The sequence below is a fragment of the Musa acuminata genome, chromosome BXJ2-9 (assembly GCF_036884655.1).
Source record: "Musa acuminata AAA Group cultivar baxijiao chromosome BXJ2-9, Cavendish_Baxijiao_AAA, whole genome shotgun sequence".
In the NCBI taxonomy this organism is placed as follows: Eukaryota; Viridiplantae; Streptophyta; class Magnoliopsida; order Zingiberales; family Musaceae; genus Musa; species Musa acuminata.
Window position 1 is genome coordinate 43,781,175 of NC_088346.1, and position 18,851 is coordinate 43,800,025.

General features: G+C 42.5%; 1 long non-coding RNA gene and 1 pseudogene across 1 annotated transcript; one reads left to right on the plus strand and one right to left on the minus strand.

Annotated features, from left to right (window-relative positions):
* Positions 1 to 641: 641 nt before the first annotated feature.
* LOC135623521 (uncharacterized) lies at positions 642 to 11,239 on the plus strand. The gene is made up of 4 exons (XR_010491423.1): positions 642 to 770; positions 9,413 to 9,579; positions 9,668 to 9,797; positions 11,102 to 11,239. It is a non-coding gene; the product is annotated as an uncharacterized LOC135623521 (long non-coding RNA).
* LOC135623520 (disease resistance protein RGA2-like) lies at positions 10,926 to 14,987 on the minus strand (annotated as a pseudogene).
* Positions 14,988 to 18,851: the final 3,864 nt, after the last annotated feature.

The following is an 18,851-nucleotide window of genomic DNA, read 5'->3' on the forward strand; positions in this document are numbered from 1 at the left end:
AATATTGACACAAAATGCCTCACTTGCCTCATTTTTCTCCTTCCTCATCATCAGCGACACAAATGCCCCACTTGCCTCCTCTTCCTTCTCTAGTGTTGACACAAATGTAGAACGATGCTGAAGGATAAAAAGAATGTAGAATAATGTGACACCAATGTAGATGTCTCACCTCCCCCATCTTCCTCCTCTGACATTGACACAGATGTCTCACCGCTTTATCTCCTCTTCCTTTTTGTCGTTTATGTTCGGATCAATATCAACAAAGCTAACCACTATATTGTTATCGTTAATTATCACCACAACAATCACTCACCATATCATCATATGTTATCACAATCGAAAATACCTTTTTATCCATCATTTTTATACTATTCATGCACATATTCTCACTGTAAAAGACCTTTTTACCCTAACCAACGACATTAGGATATTAAGTTACATATTTTACTTTCATAATCATAAAAATTTTATTATAAACTTTTTTAAGTTTAAGATCAAGACGTGAAAGAGGTCTAAGTAGGTTGGTTGGCTAACATGTAATTAGCCCGATTAAACCAGTTAGGTTTATTACGCGGGCATCATCCGCTGTCCGAGAAGCGCCAACTCAAATTTCTTCCTCACCCCTTCAAAAACCTTTAAACGGAGGGGGAATAGAGCCACTCGCTTTCCTCTATAATCGCGCGCTTCCCTCAGTTTCAGCTCCGTCCGGAGGCCAAAGACGGAGAGGGATGCGACGACTCCGCTGGGGTTTCGTCTCGATCCGAACTCGGGTATCGGCAAAAGCCCCTTCCATCGTATTTTGTTATCTTGTCAATGAAGATTCAACGCTTTTCTTCAATATCCAATGTTTTAATACACATGCGAAGGTTGAATCTGAGCTTTGTACTCCTCGGCATCCAATTCTAGCGATGTGAATATGTGCAGATTCTAGTAATCTGAGGAACTTAGTTTGACTTCATTAATGTGTTGCCAAGAAGCTGGTAGGGTTTTATTCGAACCGATATTTGCATATAGGTTAGTTAGTATGTGAGAATTGGTACTTTATGTTTCCATAGATCCAAGACAAGCCTTTATGTTTAGAACAGCCAAGCATGCGAATTTAGACTCAAGTAGATTCGACCAGTAAATTGAAACTAAGCTTCTAGATTTTCATCCTCAAAATGGGTCAATCTAGCAAGTTGCCTCAGGAAAGGAGAGAACATGGACTCATAATTGGGACATGTGCTTTCCTGGAAAGGATGGCTTCCGTTCTATAAGCTGATGCTGGTCCCGATGTCATCCATAGGCCTGTGAATGCTAAATGGTCGTGGAACTGTTAGTGTCTGCGGTTCCTCCTTGTGTATGACACTGGATGTACAGGTGAATATGGGTTATGATCATCAGCAAGTACATTTATTGTTAGCTATCTTCAAGAAGGTTGCATATTAGAAAGACATTTGTACCAAATATAGTATTTTGAAGGTAAATACAATAAATCCACAATTTTATCACATTAAGCAACGAAATAAGTCTGAGAAATAAAGAGTATTAAAATGGGAAAGGAAACAAGAGAAGAAAGGGAAAATATTACAAAACTCTTGAAAGCTGAGAGCCAAGAAATCTTCAAAATCAAATATCACATAACTGAAGTCTATGAACCAGAATGTTGTGCAAGTGCAATGAACAATGTCAAATGGTAATCAAAAGCCCAGTTGAAGAGTCCCTTAATTCTTTCCTTCAGCTAGCCCATCATGAGGAAATCTATAAGCATCTTCATCTGGGAGGAAAGCTTTCTCCTTAGTGTCCCCCCAAAAAGCAAGGACTGAGCTCCAAAGAGCATGTCAGGGGTTCCTAAAGGAGGAAGCTACAGAGCACAGGAAAATAATGTGATTAATAGTTCTGACCATCAAAGAGTAGAGGGGCAAGAAGGATCCTGAAATTCTTCCTTAGGAAAAATCTCCCTAGAATGGGTTTATTTTTTAACGCCAGCAACATGAAACTGACATATGTATGTTGAACCATCTTGTGGTTTAATTCTCAATCATATTGTGTAATTGTCATGGGTTTGTTGCTTTCAGTGTAGATGGGAACCTACTCTAGTCAGCTCATGCACAAGCCACAAGGTCAGATGAATGATTCTTGTCATAGCATGTGCTTACTATGCCATGCTCCACTGACATGCATGGTCACCTGAATATACATGTATGCCACTGACACGGTCAACGTGAATGGTCCTTGATATTGTTGATCCGTTAAATTGCTTTCTGTTTCCAGTAACATGTACCTATATTAAATAAGCATTCATTTCTAGAGTCATCTTTATTTGGATTTGATCACAAATTCCCTGCCATTAGTACTTATACCATGAGAGCCTAATGCAACTACATCAAGAGCAATGTTTGGATGGGACCAATGTGTTAACTTTGTACTGGCGAGTATGATGATTGACTTTGTGCTTATTGACTTCATGAGCATGTCCACTATATGTGTCATTGGATTCTTTAACTTCTGAAGTCCTCAGGCAGTATGCTAGAGAATTTGTTGAAATAAATATGTGATAATGTGATAGCAGAAGTTGCAACATGTTCCTTTACATCCAGATTTTATTTTGATTCTTGTCATAGTCAATACATCGTTAGGATTTTAATAGTTGATATCAGCTACTCATTAGAGTTCTTAGGTAGATGCTTCTATTTCCTAATATATTATTGCAACTTGATGCTGACCAGTGTTGTGATTATTTCCTTGCATCTTGCATATGATTTTGACTGATAAAACCAACATATGATACAATGCTGATGTAATCATATTTGATTTCCCATGAATTGTCTCTTATCAAAGCCATCATGGGGACCTTATATATTCTAGAAAAGACTTGAATAGCCAAGTGGAGATGAACTGACCTAAAATGGACAGCAATATGGAACTTGTGAGCATGTGAATAGCAAGAAGACTATAGGACTTGAATCCAAACTTGTTTTCTTTTTCTATCTGGAGTTTTTCATACTTATTTTTGTATCTAAAATCCCTTACTATTATTCAGTCAATGGTGCAGAGTCCCTGAATAAGTTGTTCACTGACAGATTTTGTTTTGTTTTCCACTACACCACCTTCTTCTAGCCTGAAGAAAGTTGAAATAATTATAAATGTATACAACAAATCTTTTATGGGGCCTGTACATTATGATTGCTACACGAGTATTTGTAGAAAATCTTGATGTTTCAAGTATTCGTGTTCTTGGTTATTTGCCTTTAAAAGTGAAGATAACGTACAGCATGGTTAACTTGCCTAAGATTTAGGTATTTACCACTGTCATATCAACCAGGTTATTTGCCCCTTTGGTTCCAGCATTTGTACCATGAATGATCACCACCAACAGCAATTCTAATCAAGCAAGAACTTTGCATGAGAAGCAGAGAGCCAAGTGTAGCCAAGGACAAACTTGCCGACAACTTGCAGTGAAGGCACTCTTCTTCGGCAAGTCATCTTTGGCTGCATTTGACTCTCTGAATCTTCAGGCAAAGCCCTTGTCAAAAAACTCAACTTTTATTCCTGATGTTAAAGTGGCAGCAGGTAAGCAACTCTATTCTTTACAACATGAATGATCACCACCAACAGAAATTCTAATCAAGCAAAAGCTTTGCATGAGAAGCAGAGAGCCAAGTGTAGCCAAGGACAAACTTGCCAACAACTTGCAGTGAAGGCACTCTTCTTCCAGCATGCACCGGCAAGTCATCCTTGGCTGCATTCGACTCTCTGCATCTTCAGGCAAAGCACTCGTCAAGAAACTCTGAACTATTCTTCCTGATGTTAAAGCAGCAGCGGGTAAGCAACTCCATTCTCTTCATTGCACCACCCCATCTTGCATATTTTCTTCTGCATCTTCTGGTCTGATACAAGAGCTGGTATATATAGGCGAGGGCTGTCCACTAGATAGTAATTTGTGTAAAGGCATTAAATAAGGTGGAAATTTGTTTTACATCTTGAGGAATTCCATGGCCCACAAGGTTTGTAGTGCCACTTTGTATCTTTCCTTCTATAGTTGGTATGATGATGGTGAGGTATCAATACAGAACTGGGCCATTTACCATAATTTAAGGGATTGTGTTCCTACAAAGAAGGTTGTAGATTTGGAGGTGGTGGTGATTCACTGCTCGGTTGCTTTTCTAAGTATTAGGCTGTTGGAGAAAATGGTTTTGATTGTAGGCAAGTGCGAGATCTGGAGGATGATCCAAAGATTGAGACCTGTCTTGCCCATGTAAATATATTAAAAAAAGAAAACACTCATTATTTAAAAGAGTGTTTGTCTACTTCTTTTGCTTTTCTGCTCCTTTTTTCAAGTATTGTTAGTATTCTCAAACCACATAGGCTAGCTCTGATTATGATAAGGTCATGATGTTGAAGTCTCTTCTGTGTGGTGTTATTGAGATATGTTCTTAAGCTCCATTGTCAACGTATCATTCTGTGTTAGCCATTCTCTCTGGAATTGTTATTCACAATTGCTTAGTCTGAAATAGATGCTAGGATATTATAATGCTGTCCTTTCCAATTTTCATTACTGATTTCTCTTCCATAGGTCTGGCTATTCAGAATAATTAGCATTGGTATCAATGTACCGCTGTTGATCGTAACTGTACTTGGGCTTAGCATAAGTCGTGTCCTTTGTCTTTCTTTGGTTGAAAAAAAATCTAATGTGATTTGTATATAGGACTGTTAAAAGGTTTTCTTCCAGAGCTGGAAGAGTAGGATTATTGAGTTGCTTCTTTTAGATATGATGATTTCCTGCTGATACAATATGATAACTGAGAAAAGAGTTCTACTGTTAACAGCATTGACTTCTATCAGGTGAATTATTGGCAAGATTATATCTCTAAAGTTGTTTTGCAAAACAATTTGTTTGATGCTCATCATTCATTGTCATTAACACTTCTTTTTGTCATCCATGAACTTGCTTTAATGGTGCATTCTTGCTTTGTCGGTTTGTGCTTAAAATTTGGGTTATGACTACACTTGGCCCAGTCAAGATTAGCTGCCGCAATCTGAAATTTGCTCCATTTTGGCTGGTGGGTTTAATTTCATTACCCTTTTGACATTGAAGGGGTCACTGGAGTGTGTGCTTCATATTTCAAAAGATGCACGACATATCTTCTCCTTTTGTTTGAAATTGAATGATCGAACCTTTGTTCAGAGGTGGTAGGTTCACTGGATTGTTTTGAAGTACATGTGCCTTTTCTGGTGACGAATCTGATTCTGTGAAAGGATAGTGGGGGTCATTTAATTTAGATCTAACTCGTGTCCGCATGAGGTCCACCTACCTAATTATTCCATGGTTCATAAATTTATATTCCCTACCCACAACTTAAATTTTTTTAATTATTGTTTCATTTTGTCTTTTGGCATATGTTTTTGTGGTGAACCATCTTGCTTGCATTTCTTTTTCTGTTTTCATGTTTTTTGTTGCTTCAATCTCTAAGAGTTAATGTATAGGGATAAGATTAGCAAGAGAGTCAATTATCAAAAACATAGATCCTTCACCTAGATATTCATTATGGAACTGACACAAAATCTTTCCTACACTACATAAGCTAGATAAATAATTCTACATGAACTGTTAAATAACTCAATCATTTGACTTCATTATCAAGGAGATGTCCCTCCCAAGACCATGAGTGCTGATAGAAGATAAGAAGGATTTGATAGAGTGGAGGATTTTCCTTTGGATTTGTATCCAAAAAGTCAAATTTGCTCAAGGCCATTCTGAGCCTCCTACACCCAGGACATGATCAAAAGCTCCCCTTGATGAAAGTGTAACAAATTTAACAGTGAGTCCAGTTAATTGGGCATGGCAATTGATTTAGTTTACTGTTGCAATATCTTCTCCATATTCTAGGCAGATCTTATCTCAGTGTTACAAACTTGAACAATGAAAATGATTTATCTATCGAGCTGTGAGCTGCTGATGTAAAGGCATGTGCATGTTTGGTCCACATCTTTCCACACTGATTCATTTGTATGGTTAGAACAAGTTTGTATAGTCAAGGACTGGTTGACCATGATGTTGAAATGTTTTCGCAGTCCTGGTTATTTTTTATCAATGTGATTTACTGGAAGATCAAGCTTAATTAGGAGCATAGTTATCAAGTAGATCGGATTGGCTAATCTGATTTGGTTATTGAATCAAAAATCACAAAATGTAAATGCCTAATTCAGAATGACTATAAGCCGAAAGAACGGGTCGGTTTTGGAATGCTCATAGAATGAACATAAACTACTTGTAACAATAATCATTTGACGATACATTGTCATTTACAGGGTGTTTGTCAAAAATTGGAAATGCCTACAAGTTGACATTTCTTGTTTAAAGTGTTGAGCTAGCTTTCACTCTAGGTCGGCATAAGTTGTCTGGATTAATGTAAGCCTTGTGAATGGATTAAAGTTAACTGTTTAATTGCATGAAGGATCATGTGGCCTTCTAATATCACTGATTCATTGTTATCTGTTAGTGAAAACTTAGAAATCAGACATAGATATGGAGGTATGTGTGTTCAACCATCTTGTGGTTCCATTCTTATCATATCGTCGCAAATCATAGGTATATTGTTTGCAGAACAGAGGGGTGCCTGGCCATTCATCAGGCCATGCATGATTTTTGTCGTAGCATGTGCTTACTATGCAATGTGCTACCGACGAGCAATGTCACCTGACCAATATCAGGATACATGTATGCCACTGATAGTGGTATGGGTTGCTTTGAATAAAGAATATAGTCACCATGAACATTTCTTGATATTGTTATTTAACTATATTGCTTTTGTTTCCCCAATAACATGTACCTACGTTAGATATGTACTCATTCTCAGGACATCTTTATTTATGTTTTATCATGAATTGCCTACCTTAAGTACTTTACAGTTTACACCATGAGTGCCTCATGGAATCATGACTCATGAAGGTCCCAACTTGATAATGAGGATTGTGATGACTAACATTTGCATAGGTGCTTCATGAGCATGTCAACATTCGGTATAAATGAGTGCTTTGACTTTAAAGTATTCTGTCAGGCTCTCTCTAGCATTGCGCTTTGACTTCTAAAGTATTCTGTCAGGCTCTCTCTAGCATTGCTTTGGATGGGTTATTAATTCTGAAGATGTCATCATAAATTGAGTCCGTTGGTGGTAACAAAACAAGAACTGAAAAACCACACAGTATGGTAGAGACACTGCCTGAATGTATATATTCTAGTGTGCTAGTAGATGTTGCAACATTCAAGATGTTACATTCAGTTGTTCATATCAGGCATCACAAGTTATACATGCAATGTGTAGTTTGTTATTACAAATGCTTGCTATCTGAATCTATGATTAGTAAAACTTAATATGATTGGTTCCTTTGCATCCTTACATCCAATAGTCAATAAAAGTATAGGATTTTGATAGTCCAAATCAGTTACTCTTGCAAATTCTCGGTTAGATACTTATAATTCCTAATAGGTTATTGCAACTTGATGCTGAAGTGTGTCAATTAATCATTTCCTTGTATCCTGCATTTGTTTTTGATAGATAAAGCTAGACATTGTCAATGCAATTATCTTCTATGTTCCACAAATTGTCCCCTTTCATAATCATAGGGGCCATATATATTTCCAGAAAAGATCTTGAAGATCTAAGTGGAGATTAATGTGTTCAAACTTGAAAAGTACCAGACTGGCCTAGAATGGACTGCTATATGGAACTTGTAAGCATGTAAACCTGAATTAGCAAGATGACTCCAGAACTTGAATCCCTACTTACTTTCTTTTTCTACTCGAGTTTTTCATACATATTACTGTATGAAAAATTCCTTGTTATCATGCAAATAGTGCTGACTCTTTGGATGTGTGATCACCAACAGTTTTTGCTTTATTTCCCACTACTCCACCTTCTTATGTAGCCTGTAGAAAGTTGATATAATTATAAATATACTCAACAAATCTTTTCTGGAGCCTGTAAATTGTTACTTATGCATGAGTATTCACAATAATCTTGAGCTTTCCGGTATTACTGTGTTCTTGGTTGTTTACATTAAAAATGAAGACAAGGTGCAATATCAATTCCCTACCTGAGTTCAGGTACTTACCATTGTCATACAAACCTGGTTACTTGCCACCTAGGTTCCCGTGGTTTGCAACATGATTGATCACCAACGACAGCAGCCCTAATCAAGCAAGAGCTTTGCATGAGAAGAAGAGAGCCAAGTGTAGCCAAGGACAAACTTGCCGACAACTTGCATGTGAAGAGACTCTTCTTCCAGCTTATGCCGGCAAGTCATCCTTGGCTGCATTCCACTCTCTTCATCTTCAGGCAAAGCCATCGTCAAGCAGCGGTAGGCAAGCAAACTCTATTCTCTTCATTGCACCATCCCTTCTCACATTTTTCTGCTGCATCCTCTAGTCTGATACAAGAGCTGGTATATATAGTCAAGCCTTGTCAATAAATAGTAATCTGTGTGAAGCCATTGAATAATATGGAAAATTCTTGTGCACCTTGAGGAATCCCACGGTGCTTGTGGTTTGCAGTGCTACTTCTGATCTTTCCTTTTTCAGTTGGTGTGATAACTCATGAGGTATCAAAACAGAAGCTGGCCATTTATCATAAGTTAAATGGATTGTGGTCCTCAAAAGAAGGCTGTAGATATGGAGATGGTGGTGATTTACTTGTTAGTTGCTTTTATAAGTTGTTAGGCTGTTGCTGGAATGGTCTTGATTGTAGGCGAGTCTGAGATATGGAGGGGACTCGTGTGGCTCATGATCACGAGCTTGTTAGTTCTTTGACTACTTCTTTTGCAGTTTTTTTCCTCCTTTTTTCATGCATTGTTTGTTAGCATTCTCAAACTTCATAGGCTATCCCTTACTATGATGAGGATCTTGATGTATGGTGCTATTGAAATTTGTCCTTAAGTTCCATTGCTAATGTCTCATTCTCTGCAAGCCCTTCTCTCATGATTTATCATACAGGATTGCTTTGTCTGGTATAGATGCTTGAATACTTTATAGGATGCTTGCCAGTTTCCATTAGCGAGGTTCCTTTCCATTGGTCTGGTTGTGTATGGTAATCAGCACTAATATAGCAAGGTATTCTACGTAGACGCTTATTGTGCTTTATGGTTTGAAGAAAACTTAAGGTGATTTGTTTGTAGTTTCTCTGTTGAAAGGGGTGTTTTTCCGACCTGGTAGTATTAATGAGTTGCTAGTTTCTTTTTAGATTTGATGATTGATTGCTGTTATAGTATGATCTCCTAAAAAGGAATTTTACTGTTAACAGCAATGACTTTTCACAGGCGAATTCTTGGTTAGAGTGCACCTGTAAAATTGTTGTGCGAAGCAATTTATATAATGCTAATCATCCATTGTCATTAACTCTTTTTTTTTTTTGTCATCTTTAAACTTGCTTTAAAGGTCCATTCTCTCTTGTCGGATTGTGCTAAAAAGTTGGGGTGATGACTACAATGGGCCCAGTCAAGATTAGCTGCTGCAATCTCACACTTGCTCCATTTTGGCTGGTGGGGTTCATCTGACTCACGCACTGGGATCGCATCTGTTCCAATACCCTTTGGACACTGAAGGTGGTCGCTCGAATTCATGCTTTCCATTTCAAAAGATACGACAGATCTCCTTTTGTTTGAGATTGAGTCGTCCGGCTTTTGTCCTTAGGTGGTGGTGGGTTCACTGGATAATTTGGAGCAGCTACTGAAGAATCTGATTCTGTCAAAGGATAGCTGGGGTCACTAATATTTGATCTGAGATGTGTCCCTCTGAGGTCCACTTACCTAATTATTCCACGGTATGCTGTTTATGAACTTCTACTCTTTGCCTGTGATTCTCATTTTTTTTTTTATTGCCTTTTGCATATGTTTTCTTGGTCAACTTGCTTGTGTTTCTTCTTCTTTAATGTTTCTTGTTGCTTCAATCTCTATAAGATTAATCTGTAGAGAAACAAAATTATCTAGATAGTAGATTATCAATACACGTAGATCCTTCACAATCCTAGTCCATCTGACATGAAATCTTTCCTGCGCTTCAAAAGCTGGGTAAATAATATTACATGACTTCATTATCCAGGAGATCGTCTCCCGAATTAAATCCTTTTTAGGGAAGATAAGAAGGGTTTAATAGAGTAGCAGGATTTGTATCCATAGGGTCTGGAACATTACTCTAGGCTATTCTGGGCCCGATGGGCCTCCTCCTACACCAATGACATGATCAAAAGCAATTTTTGATGAGCGAGACCAACAAATTTGGCAGCCAGCATATCATAGTTAATTGGGCATCTCAGATGATTTACTTAAAGCATTGGAATATCTTCTCCTCAAGTAGTATACTTCTAGTCAACCAAACGCTTGCAAACATATTACGTGTAGCAAAGAGAGTAGCAATCACCTCATTTGTGGGCATCTAAATTCTCTTGGGTGTTATTAACAACATGAAACAAAAGAAAAAATATTTAAAGTTACCACAAGATATTGGAATGAAACTCTAGATTGATGGAAAATGTTTTTTTATTACACATGAGCTAACAAAATGATCTAAGGATTAGTGATCTTGTGGCTGGCCTGGTCATTAAAATTTTGACATAAGATTCAGATTAGTTGTTGGGCTGGGTTGCATGGATGGGCATACCACTTCCACTTTGACAAGGGAAGAAACAAGTTTTCTCTTTTAAATGGAATAAAATTCTACAAATGAGCAATTGATGAATCATTGGGGTCTCCTCTTCATGCTTAAAAATGTTGTTAGTGTTATGGAAGATAGAGTAACATACTGAGCATCTTATGAGGGTTTACTGTCTTTATATTGCAAAATAGAGAACGACACAAATCCTTGATGTTTTTCCATAATGGTACCAATTGCCATTGACACCTTCATAGGTAAATATTGACATAATTGAATGCTGAACTACAATTATGAGAGCTTCACAGAATTACCTTTGTATGATCTGTTGTAAATCTTCATGCAGAAACAGGGCTTTGAATGTTGAACTACTTGTTATTCTGATGGAGTTGGTACCAACAAGCACTATCCTCTTTAACAAGCTACTCAAATTGTCAATACAAACTTTTCTTTTCTCTTCTTTTTTGATTGTGACAGCATAGATTTGCCCTCTCATCAGAGTGCATGCATCACTTAGTGGGAGAGTTCGAACGATCTGGGGGTATCTGTACGGTCGAAAGGGTTATCTACAGCTTCATTCAGAGCATAGGCACAAATTTGCCCATGGAGGTTTTCTTGCTGCTCTCCGATCCTGAGGAATTGGTGCCTGTTAAAATTCACAAACAAACAAAGGTTTAGCCGAAATCTTTATTGGCCATAAGAGGCAGAGCCATGATGCATAGATAGGGTGAACGTAAGACTTGATGCATGGTCGTGAAGAAGCAAACATAGATCACAGAAGAAAAGAGGAAACTGGAATGAAGTAAGATGGGGCAAGAAGGTGTCATATACCAGAAAGGAATCTAGTCTTGCTTCTCCTGCTTCATTGCCACGGTTATCATCCATGCCCTGCTCCTGATCCTCATTGACCATTTTGCCATATTCATCACTGTGTTCCTTTAAGTTGGTGTAGGCGGTGGATGAACTCTTGATGTAGCAGATGTACTTGTGTTGGTCATCCTGGATGTAAACTATTGGGACATGGCTGAGCCTGGGCCACTCCTCGCCATTCTGAAGACAACTACGAAGCAATTGGCTGCTGCCCTCGATGTCGAGTCTCTGAAGGGCAGTGAATTGTGCTAGGCCTGTCACCAGCCACTTCGGCAGATAACTCATTTTATTGTTGGATACTTCCAAGAACTCGAGTGCAGGGAGATCAGAGACACTTTCCAGGCCTGATTCATCGTGTATTTGCATTCTTTTCATGGAAGAGAAGCCGCAGATCGACTTCAGACTACCAACACCTTTAGTCTGCAATCTGGTTAAGGCTGTGGCATGGCGGCTCAGGGCTTCTGGGAGATCTCTCAACCTGGGACAATCAACAAGGTGCAGGTGGCTCAAGCGAGGCATGGCCACCGCCACCTCGTCGTCTCCGATCACCCCCCAGTGCCATTCTTCCCAGTTTATCATCCCATCAAACCACAACTCTGTCAGCTTCGGAAACGACACAGGCGAAGAAGAAGGACGCTTCCCCCCAGCAGCTTCGCACCCCAAGAACTCTGACCCAATGGCTACAACCGCAGATGCACCTCTTATCCGAAGGAACTCCAGGTTGGGGAGCTTCCCCAGCGGCGGAAGCAATGGGCAGAGCCGGCAGTCGACGAGAACCAGACGCCTCAGATTACCAAGGAGCAGCCCGACGCTTGCAGTCGTCAACCAGGTAGGGTAACGGCGGCCGAAGAAATGTTGGATCTCGAGCTTATCGAGCGACGATGGCGGATGAAGAGCCGTGTCGAACACCCTCTCAATTCTCTCCATCTCCTCCTCCGCATACCCGAAGCTCGGCGGCGCGGTGTCAGCTCGGCAAGGTGAGCAGTGCATCTCCACCCACTCCAGGTCCTGGTTATTCCTCAACCCCTTCGCTGCTGCTTCTCCCGGCTCTGCAGCAGCCCATGCCCTCTCCAGCTTGGATATCGCCAGCCATCGAAGCCTCCGAAGGTTGCTTACCTCTTCCAAGCTGCACCATGCTCTCCCTGTGTTCACCACCAGCCCTCGAAGCACGTTGAGATGTTGCAGCCTCCCGATTCCGGACGGGAAGCCCTCCACCGGCACGCATTCCAGGTCGAGGCTCCTCAGGTTGTGCAGTTTGACCACGCTCTTGGGGAGGTTGCTTATCCGTGATCGATAAGGATCAGATACTGCAGGTTTACCAGATTCCCTATGCTCTCAGGAAGCTCCCTTATGTGACAGTCGGAGAGATCCAAGTACCTCAAATGTATCAGCTCTCCGATGTGTTGCGGTAGCCCCAGAATCCTGGTGTCAGCAAGATGAAGCACCCTCAAGCGCGTCAACTTCCTCAGGTGATCATCCACATCCATCTCACTCACGCTTGTCCTCTCCAGCAACAGCGTCCTCACCGACTCTTGCTTCTTGATCGCGTCGAGGATGGGCTGGATTCGCTGCGTTCCCGGGGCTATGACCGAGACCCGACGCAGCTTGGCCGAGGCGGCGCTCTTCCATCCTTGCTGCACGTCTTTCACGAACAAGCTCTCGTCCCTCGTCAAGAAATGCGCGAGCGAGCGGAGCAGGTCGTGCATGGTGCACCCGAACTGGTCGTGATACATGGGGTGGGGTTGCAGTAGGCTTCTCCGGACGAGCTCCCTGTAGTACTCCTCCCCTGCTGCCTCCGGCGTCAGGTCTCCTGCTGCTTGCACAAACCCCTCTGCGATCCAGAACTGGATGAGGTATTGCCTGAGATGGATGTAGTCCTCCGGGAACATGGCGCAGTAGAGGAAGCACTGCTTCAGCTGGGACGGCAGGTCCTCGTAGCTCAGGTACAGCGCCCCCTTGACGCCCTCGGGAAGCCCTGTCTGCGACCACGCCGCGCTCCGGAGCACCTGCTCCCATGCCCTTCTGCTGAGCCCCTTGGTGCAGAGTACACCTCCGATGGTCTTGATGGCGAGGGGAAGCCCGTCGCACTTCTCCACTATCTTCAACCCTATGTCCGCAATCGACCGGGCGTCCCTTTCCTCGTCGTCGCCGTGAGCGACCTTTTTGCACAGGAGGGACCAGCCGTCGTGCAGCGGCAGCAGCTTCATTCTGTGGATGTGGACTGCCTTCATCCGCCTAGCGATGCCTTCGTTTCTGGTGGTGACAAGAACCCTGCTTCCCGCCGCCCCGCCCTGCAGAGGATTCCGGAGCAAGTCCTCCCAGATGTACTCGCTCCAGACGTCGTCCAACACGAGCAAGAACTTGTTCCCTCGGAGGAGGCTCTCCACCACGGGCTCCAGCAGCGCCCTGCTCCTGGCTCCGCCGTCGCTTCCGCCGGCGCCGGCGATTATGTCTCTCAGGACGTCGCTTTCCACGAACTCCTGGGACACGCAGACCCACATGCTCCTTCGGAAGCTGGCCTTGGTCCTGTCGTCATGGAACACCTTCTGAGCCAGCGTCGTCTTGCCGATGCCGCCTATCCCCACAACGGCGAGCACGAGAACGTTACTCCTCGTGTCCTCCTTGGTCAGCAGCTCCACCAGATCCCTGGCGTCCTCCTCCATTCCCGTGCCGACGATGTCGGACTCCAGCACAGGGGAAGTCTTGCGACTGACTCGAGAAGTCGGCTTCCGGTCGGAGTACACCCTGAGATCGAACGCGGTCCTCCTGGCGGAGATCTCCTCCAGCCTCCGGTTGAGATCCCTGATTCTGACACCGATCTCATGGGTGAGCTCCACTTGCCGGCCGAAGCCGGAGAACCAGGAAAAGCGGCGGCGCTTGCGAGCTCCCGCCCGCGCCGTGGGTTTCTTCTCGGCCTGGACCCGGCACTCGTCGAGGATGTCGTCGGCGTCGTACATGGCGTCCTTGAGCTCCCTGAGCCAGTCGTCGATGGCCTCGTCCTCGATCCGCCGCCTCTCGGCGTCACGGAGCACGTGCCGTATCGTCCGCAGCGTGCGCTGCAGCCTCTGGATCTCTCCGGGGACACCCAGCAAAGCGTCCGCCTCTTCCATGGCCAAGTCTCCCAGCGCATTGAGGAGCCCGGAGACGAAGGCCTCTACCACCATGGCCATGTCTCCTTTCGGTCGATGCCAAGCAGATGGCTATAAATGTAAGGGACCATCGACATCGGAAAGGGCAGCTGAGGAGCCGATCATTCGTTCCATGTCTGCGCATTGACCTCGAGAGGAGACCACATGTGTAGCAGAAGCAGCGTGGGCGCTCGCGAGAAGACGGAGTTAATCCAGCGTGGCGAAGCGGTTTAACCTTTCAACTGGTGACACAGTTGCCATGGACTGGTCAACGGCACACGGTATTGGCATCTTATTATGGACCACTAGATTCTGGTATCTACCGAGACGAAATCATTTTTAAGTTATGCGGGATTTGGAGTTATTAAAATATTCGTATCTAAAACGATAGATATAATAAAATATACATTAAATCAATAATACGTTGATACATAATTTACATAAATCTCACCAACAGCTTGCACTGACCATTGATCTGTATCTATCCTGGTCATTAATATTAATGAATTCAGGTTGTCTGATATTTCACCACTTACACCAATTAATAATTCAAGGTTTTAATTAGTAAATCTTGATTGTTTGACTTGTTGGGACTTTGGGGTCAACTTAGATTAGCATTAGAACTTGTAACTGCAAGCTTCAATGTATCGGAGGTTTGGATTTGTATATGCAGAATTGTTTGATATACTTCCGAGGTGAAAACATAGAACTTCCAAAGCACACCTTCCGGGGAACAAATAATAGAGAATCTATCGTCAATCGACACGTGGTTATCATGTGAGAGCTAAGTTACCCTCCTCTCAAAGCAAGTTCGCCTACATGGACGAAGATTGAAGGTTCAAAGCAAAGAAACATAAGTTTTTTTCTCATCCATTATGATAAGGAAGACAATTACACACTTTCTTATCTTCTAAGTCCTCCCACCATGGCAAAAGCCTCAAGGCTTCCCTCCGTTGTGGTGAATTTCGGTTCTCTCGTCGTAGTGAGTTTCAAGTCTTCCATCGTGACGGATTTTGGATCCTCCCTTTGTCATGGCGAATTTTTCTTCATGTGGGTCGGGCTTTTTCGACCGCGATAGTCGAAACTCCATGGAGAACATCAAGGTCCCTTTCACGATGAGCATGGGGTGCAAAAGGCTTGTATGATGTAAATGAAGATCACCTAAAGGAGTTGCCCCTTGAGCCATTCATCCCTAGCACCACAAAGATTTCCCCTTCCGGTGCCTCACTAGAGATGGAATTTAATAATGTCTCAATCTTGGAGATAACCTCCGGTGGCTCGAGGTCGACGGCGAGGTCAATGGCGAGGTCGTTCTTGCATAAAAGCAACAACTGCCAATCTTTCTTCATGTTGTACGAGAGATCAATGAAGATGAGAATAAAAGGGATGAAGGCAGAAGACTAAGTGGTTGTTGGCGCCACCTCTGGGAGCAAAATCATTGAGCTCGAGGATGTGGTGCTCCAGGGAGGTGTAGCCATCGCTTTTGATGATGTTGTTGTTGTGAGCATCACCAACACGCTTGAAGAGATGTTGAGGGTGATGGACTTTTTATTGTCGTCACATTTGAAGTTGTGGTTAGTGTTAGCTTAGGGGTTGTGGTAGCTGAGTAGGCACGATAGTTTTTAATGTTTTTTCATATTGTACGAGAGATCGGTGAAGACAAGGATGAAAGGGATGGAGGTGGAAGGCCAAGTGGTCGCTGGCGCCACCTCCAATGGTGAAGTTTGAGGACGTGGTGCTCCAAGAGTCGTAGCCATCGCTTTCGGTGATGTCACTGTTGTGAGCACTTGAAGTTATTCAGCTCGAGGATGTGGTGGTCCGGGGAGGTGTAGCCATTGTTTTCGGTAATGTCATCGTTATGAGCATCGTTAATGTGCTTAAAGAGCTAGCTAAGGATGATAGACTTTCCGTCATCGTCGCTTCTGAGGGTGAGAGGCTCAAGTCATTAAACAAATGCCAAGATCGCATTGGCATTTGAGCTGAGGTAAATGCATTCACATATGGAACAGGTAGCTATTGCCCCCCTTGAGTGAAAGTACCGTGGATCGAGAAAAGGGCCTCCTCGCTTGAGTGTTTGTTGAGAGGGTTATTAGGTGGACATTCCTTCGACATTGGGTCCTCATTCTATCGCTAAAATATTATAAAAAAATATCATTGACATATTGGTCAGCTCGAGTTAGTAATATAAGGTCCCTAAATGTGGGTTTAGAGTAATTTTAAAAAGGAGAGAGAGCTTTCCCCACTTATTCGGTATATGTTTTTAAAGGATGAGAATGAAGTTTGTGATTGCCTTTTTTTATCATAAAGGAAGACAAGAAAGTTTGTGATTGTCTTTCTTATCATAATCGGCAAGAAGGAAGCTTGTATTTATCTGCTTTAAATCTTTATCCACATAGGCGGATGGGTGGAGGGTGACTTGGATTTCATGTGGCAACTATGTGTCAACCGACAGTAGATTCCCTATCATTTGTCTTCCTCCAAGGTGTGCTTCGGGAGCTTTTATGTTTCTACTTCGGAGGCACTTTAGACTTATGGGTCCGAACCATGTTAGGCTAATTAAGACGTCAATAATATTTTGATGCTAGAAGGAGAGCTCAGAGGGATCGTTGGCTAGTGTAGTACCCAAGCAAACTTTTGGCACTAGTGGCACCTCCGGGTATAGGTGATTGTGTCCTTACGCAATGTCAGCTAGTAGAACCCTTGTCAAAGCACCTTGAATGCAATGGTTCGTCCATTTAGGTGCTTTCTGTAAATACCTTTGTACACCTCGATAAGCACCTTCTCAACTTCTTGTGGTGTCAAACAATCATTAGCTGAAGGATTACCTGAAGGACCTACGGTACAGACAATCATTAATTATGTAATACCATGCTTAATGATGCTTGACTCTTCGAGACCTCGTGCGATCAATAGGGAGCACCTCATCTCTTTTGTAACATAAGATCTCGTCAATGCAGCTCGATTCTTCCTTGACTATGGCTATGTCGTGCCCTTCAATGGTTCGAGTCGATAATGTCTTAACAATCAGCCAAACTTCCCTTAGAGCTTGGGTGGAGGCTAACCTAGGTAGTGCGTTAGCTTGGGCATTTTCTATGTGAGATACCCACAGGATGCAGATTTAAGAGAAGCTTAGGGCTAACAGTCGCACCTCAACAAGGTACTTCGTCATGGTCCCATCTCGGGCTTCATAGCTCATGTCAACTTGGCTCAAGACTAGTTATGTGTCGCTAAACACATTGTCAAGTCTTGCACCAAGAGCTCTCGAGTGAGTCAGAGCCCTAAGAGAAGCGTTTCATATTTAGCTACATTATTGGATATTTTAAACTCGAACTATAGAGCTTGTTTATACACTTGCTTATTCAGACATTTCAGGACAAGCTCAGCACCATCCCTTTCCGATGTGGTGGAACCATTTACGAACAGGGTCCATGTCGAGAGGGTGTGCTCGTTGACTTCAACCTCGAGCAAGGGGGTGAGCTTCGATATAAAATCTGCCAATGCCTGAGCCTTAACATACATATCAAATGTCAAACTCGCTCAGCTATACCAACCACCTCAACATTTGCTTTGTGCCACAAACCCCAAAAAGGTCCATGCTATATTGGAGATACATCTACTTTGATCGGTGAAGGAAGTGTAGTAGTTAACATGGTGAATCGCTTAGCTGGTTTTTATCCTAGTTGAGAGATAAGTGTCTGCCCTTCTTTTAGGCCTTGAAAAATCCAAAAGGTTTCCTGTAGATTGAGAAGTGCTAGGAGGCATTTGAGAAGCTGAAGTATCACTTCGTCCAATTGTCATATCTCTCCTCCATTTTGGGTGAGGCTCTCGGCCTCTATCTCATTACCACCAAGTAGATTGTTAACTCATATTGGTGCGGGATGACTCGAGAGTCCAAAAACTCATATATTATGTCAACCATATACTAAGTGGAACCAAAGAGTGATATCCTCCTATCGAGTGTATGGCTTTTGCACTAGTATTAGTGACAATGAAGCTTCATCCATATTTTCAAACATATCCCATACAAGTGATCACCAACCAACCACTCAGGTAGATTCTTTCGCGAATTGATGTCTTGATATAGATGTTGAGGTGGTCGGTAGAGCTAGATGAGTTCAACGTCCGATACGTATAGAGGGTTACCATTAAGATTCAAGTGTTGATGGATTTCATATCGAAATTGACTCCCTTGTCGGAGATCGAAGTCGACGAGCATATTCCATCGTATC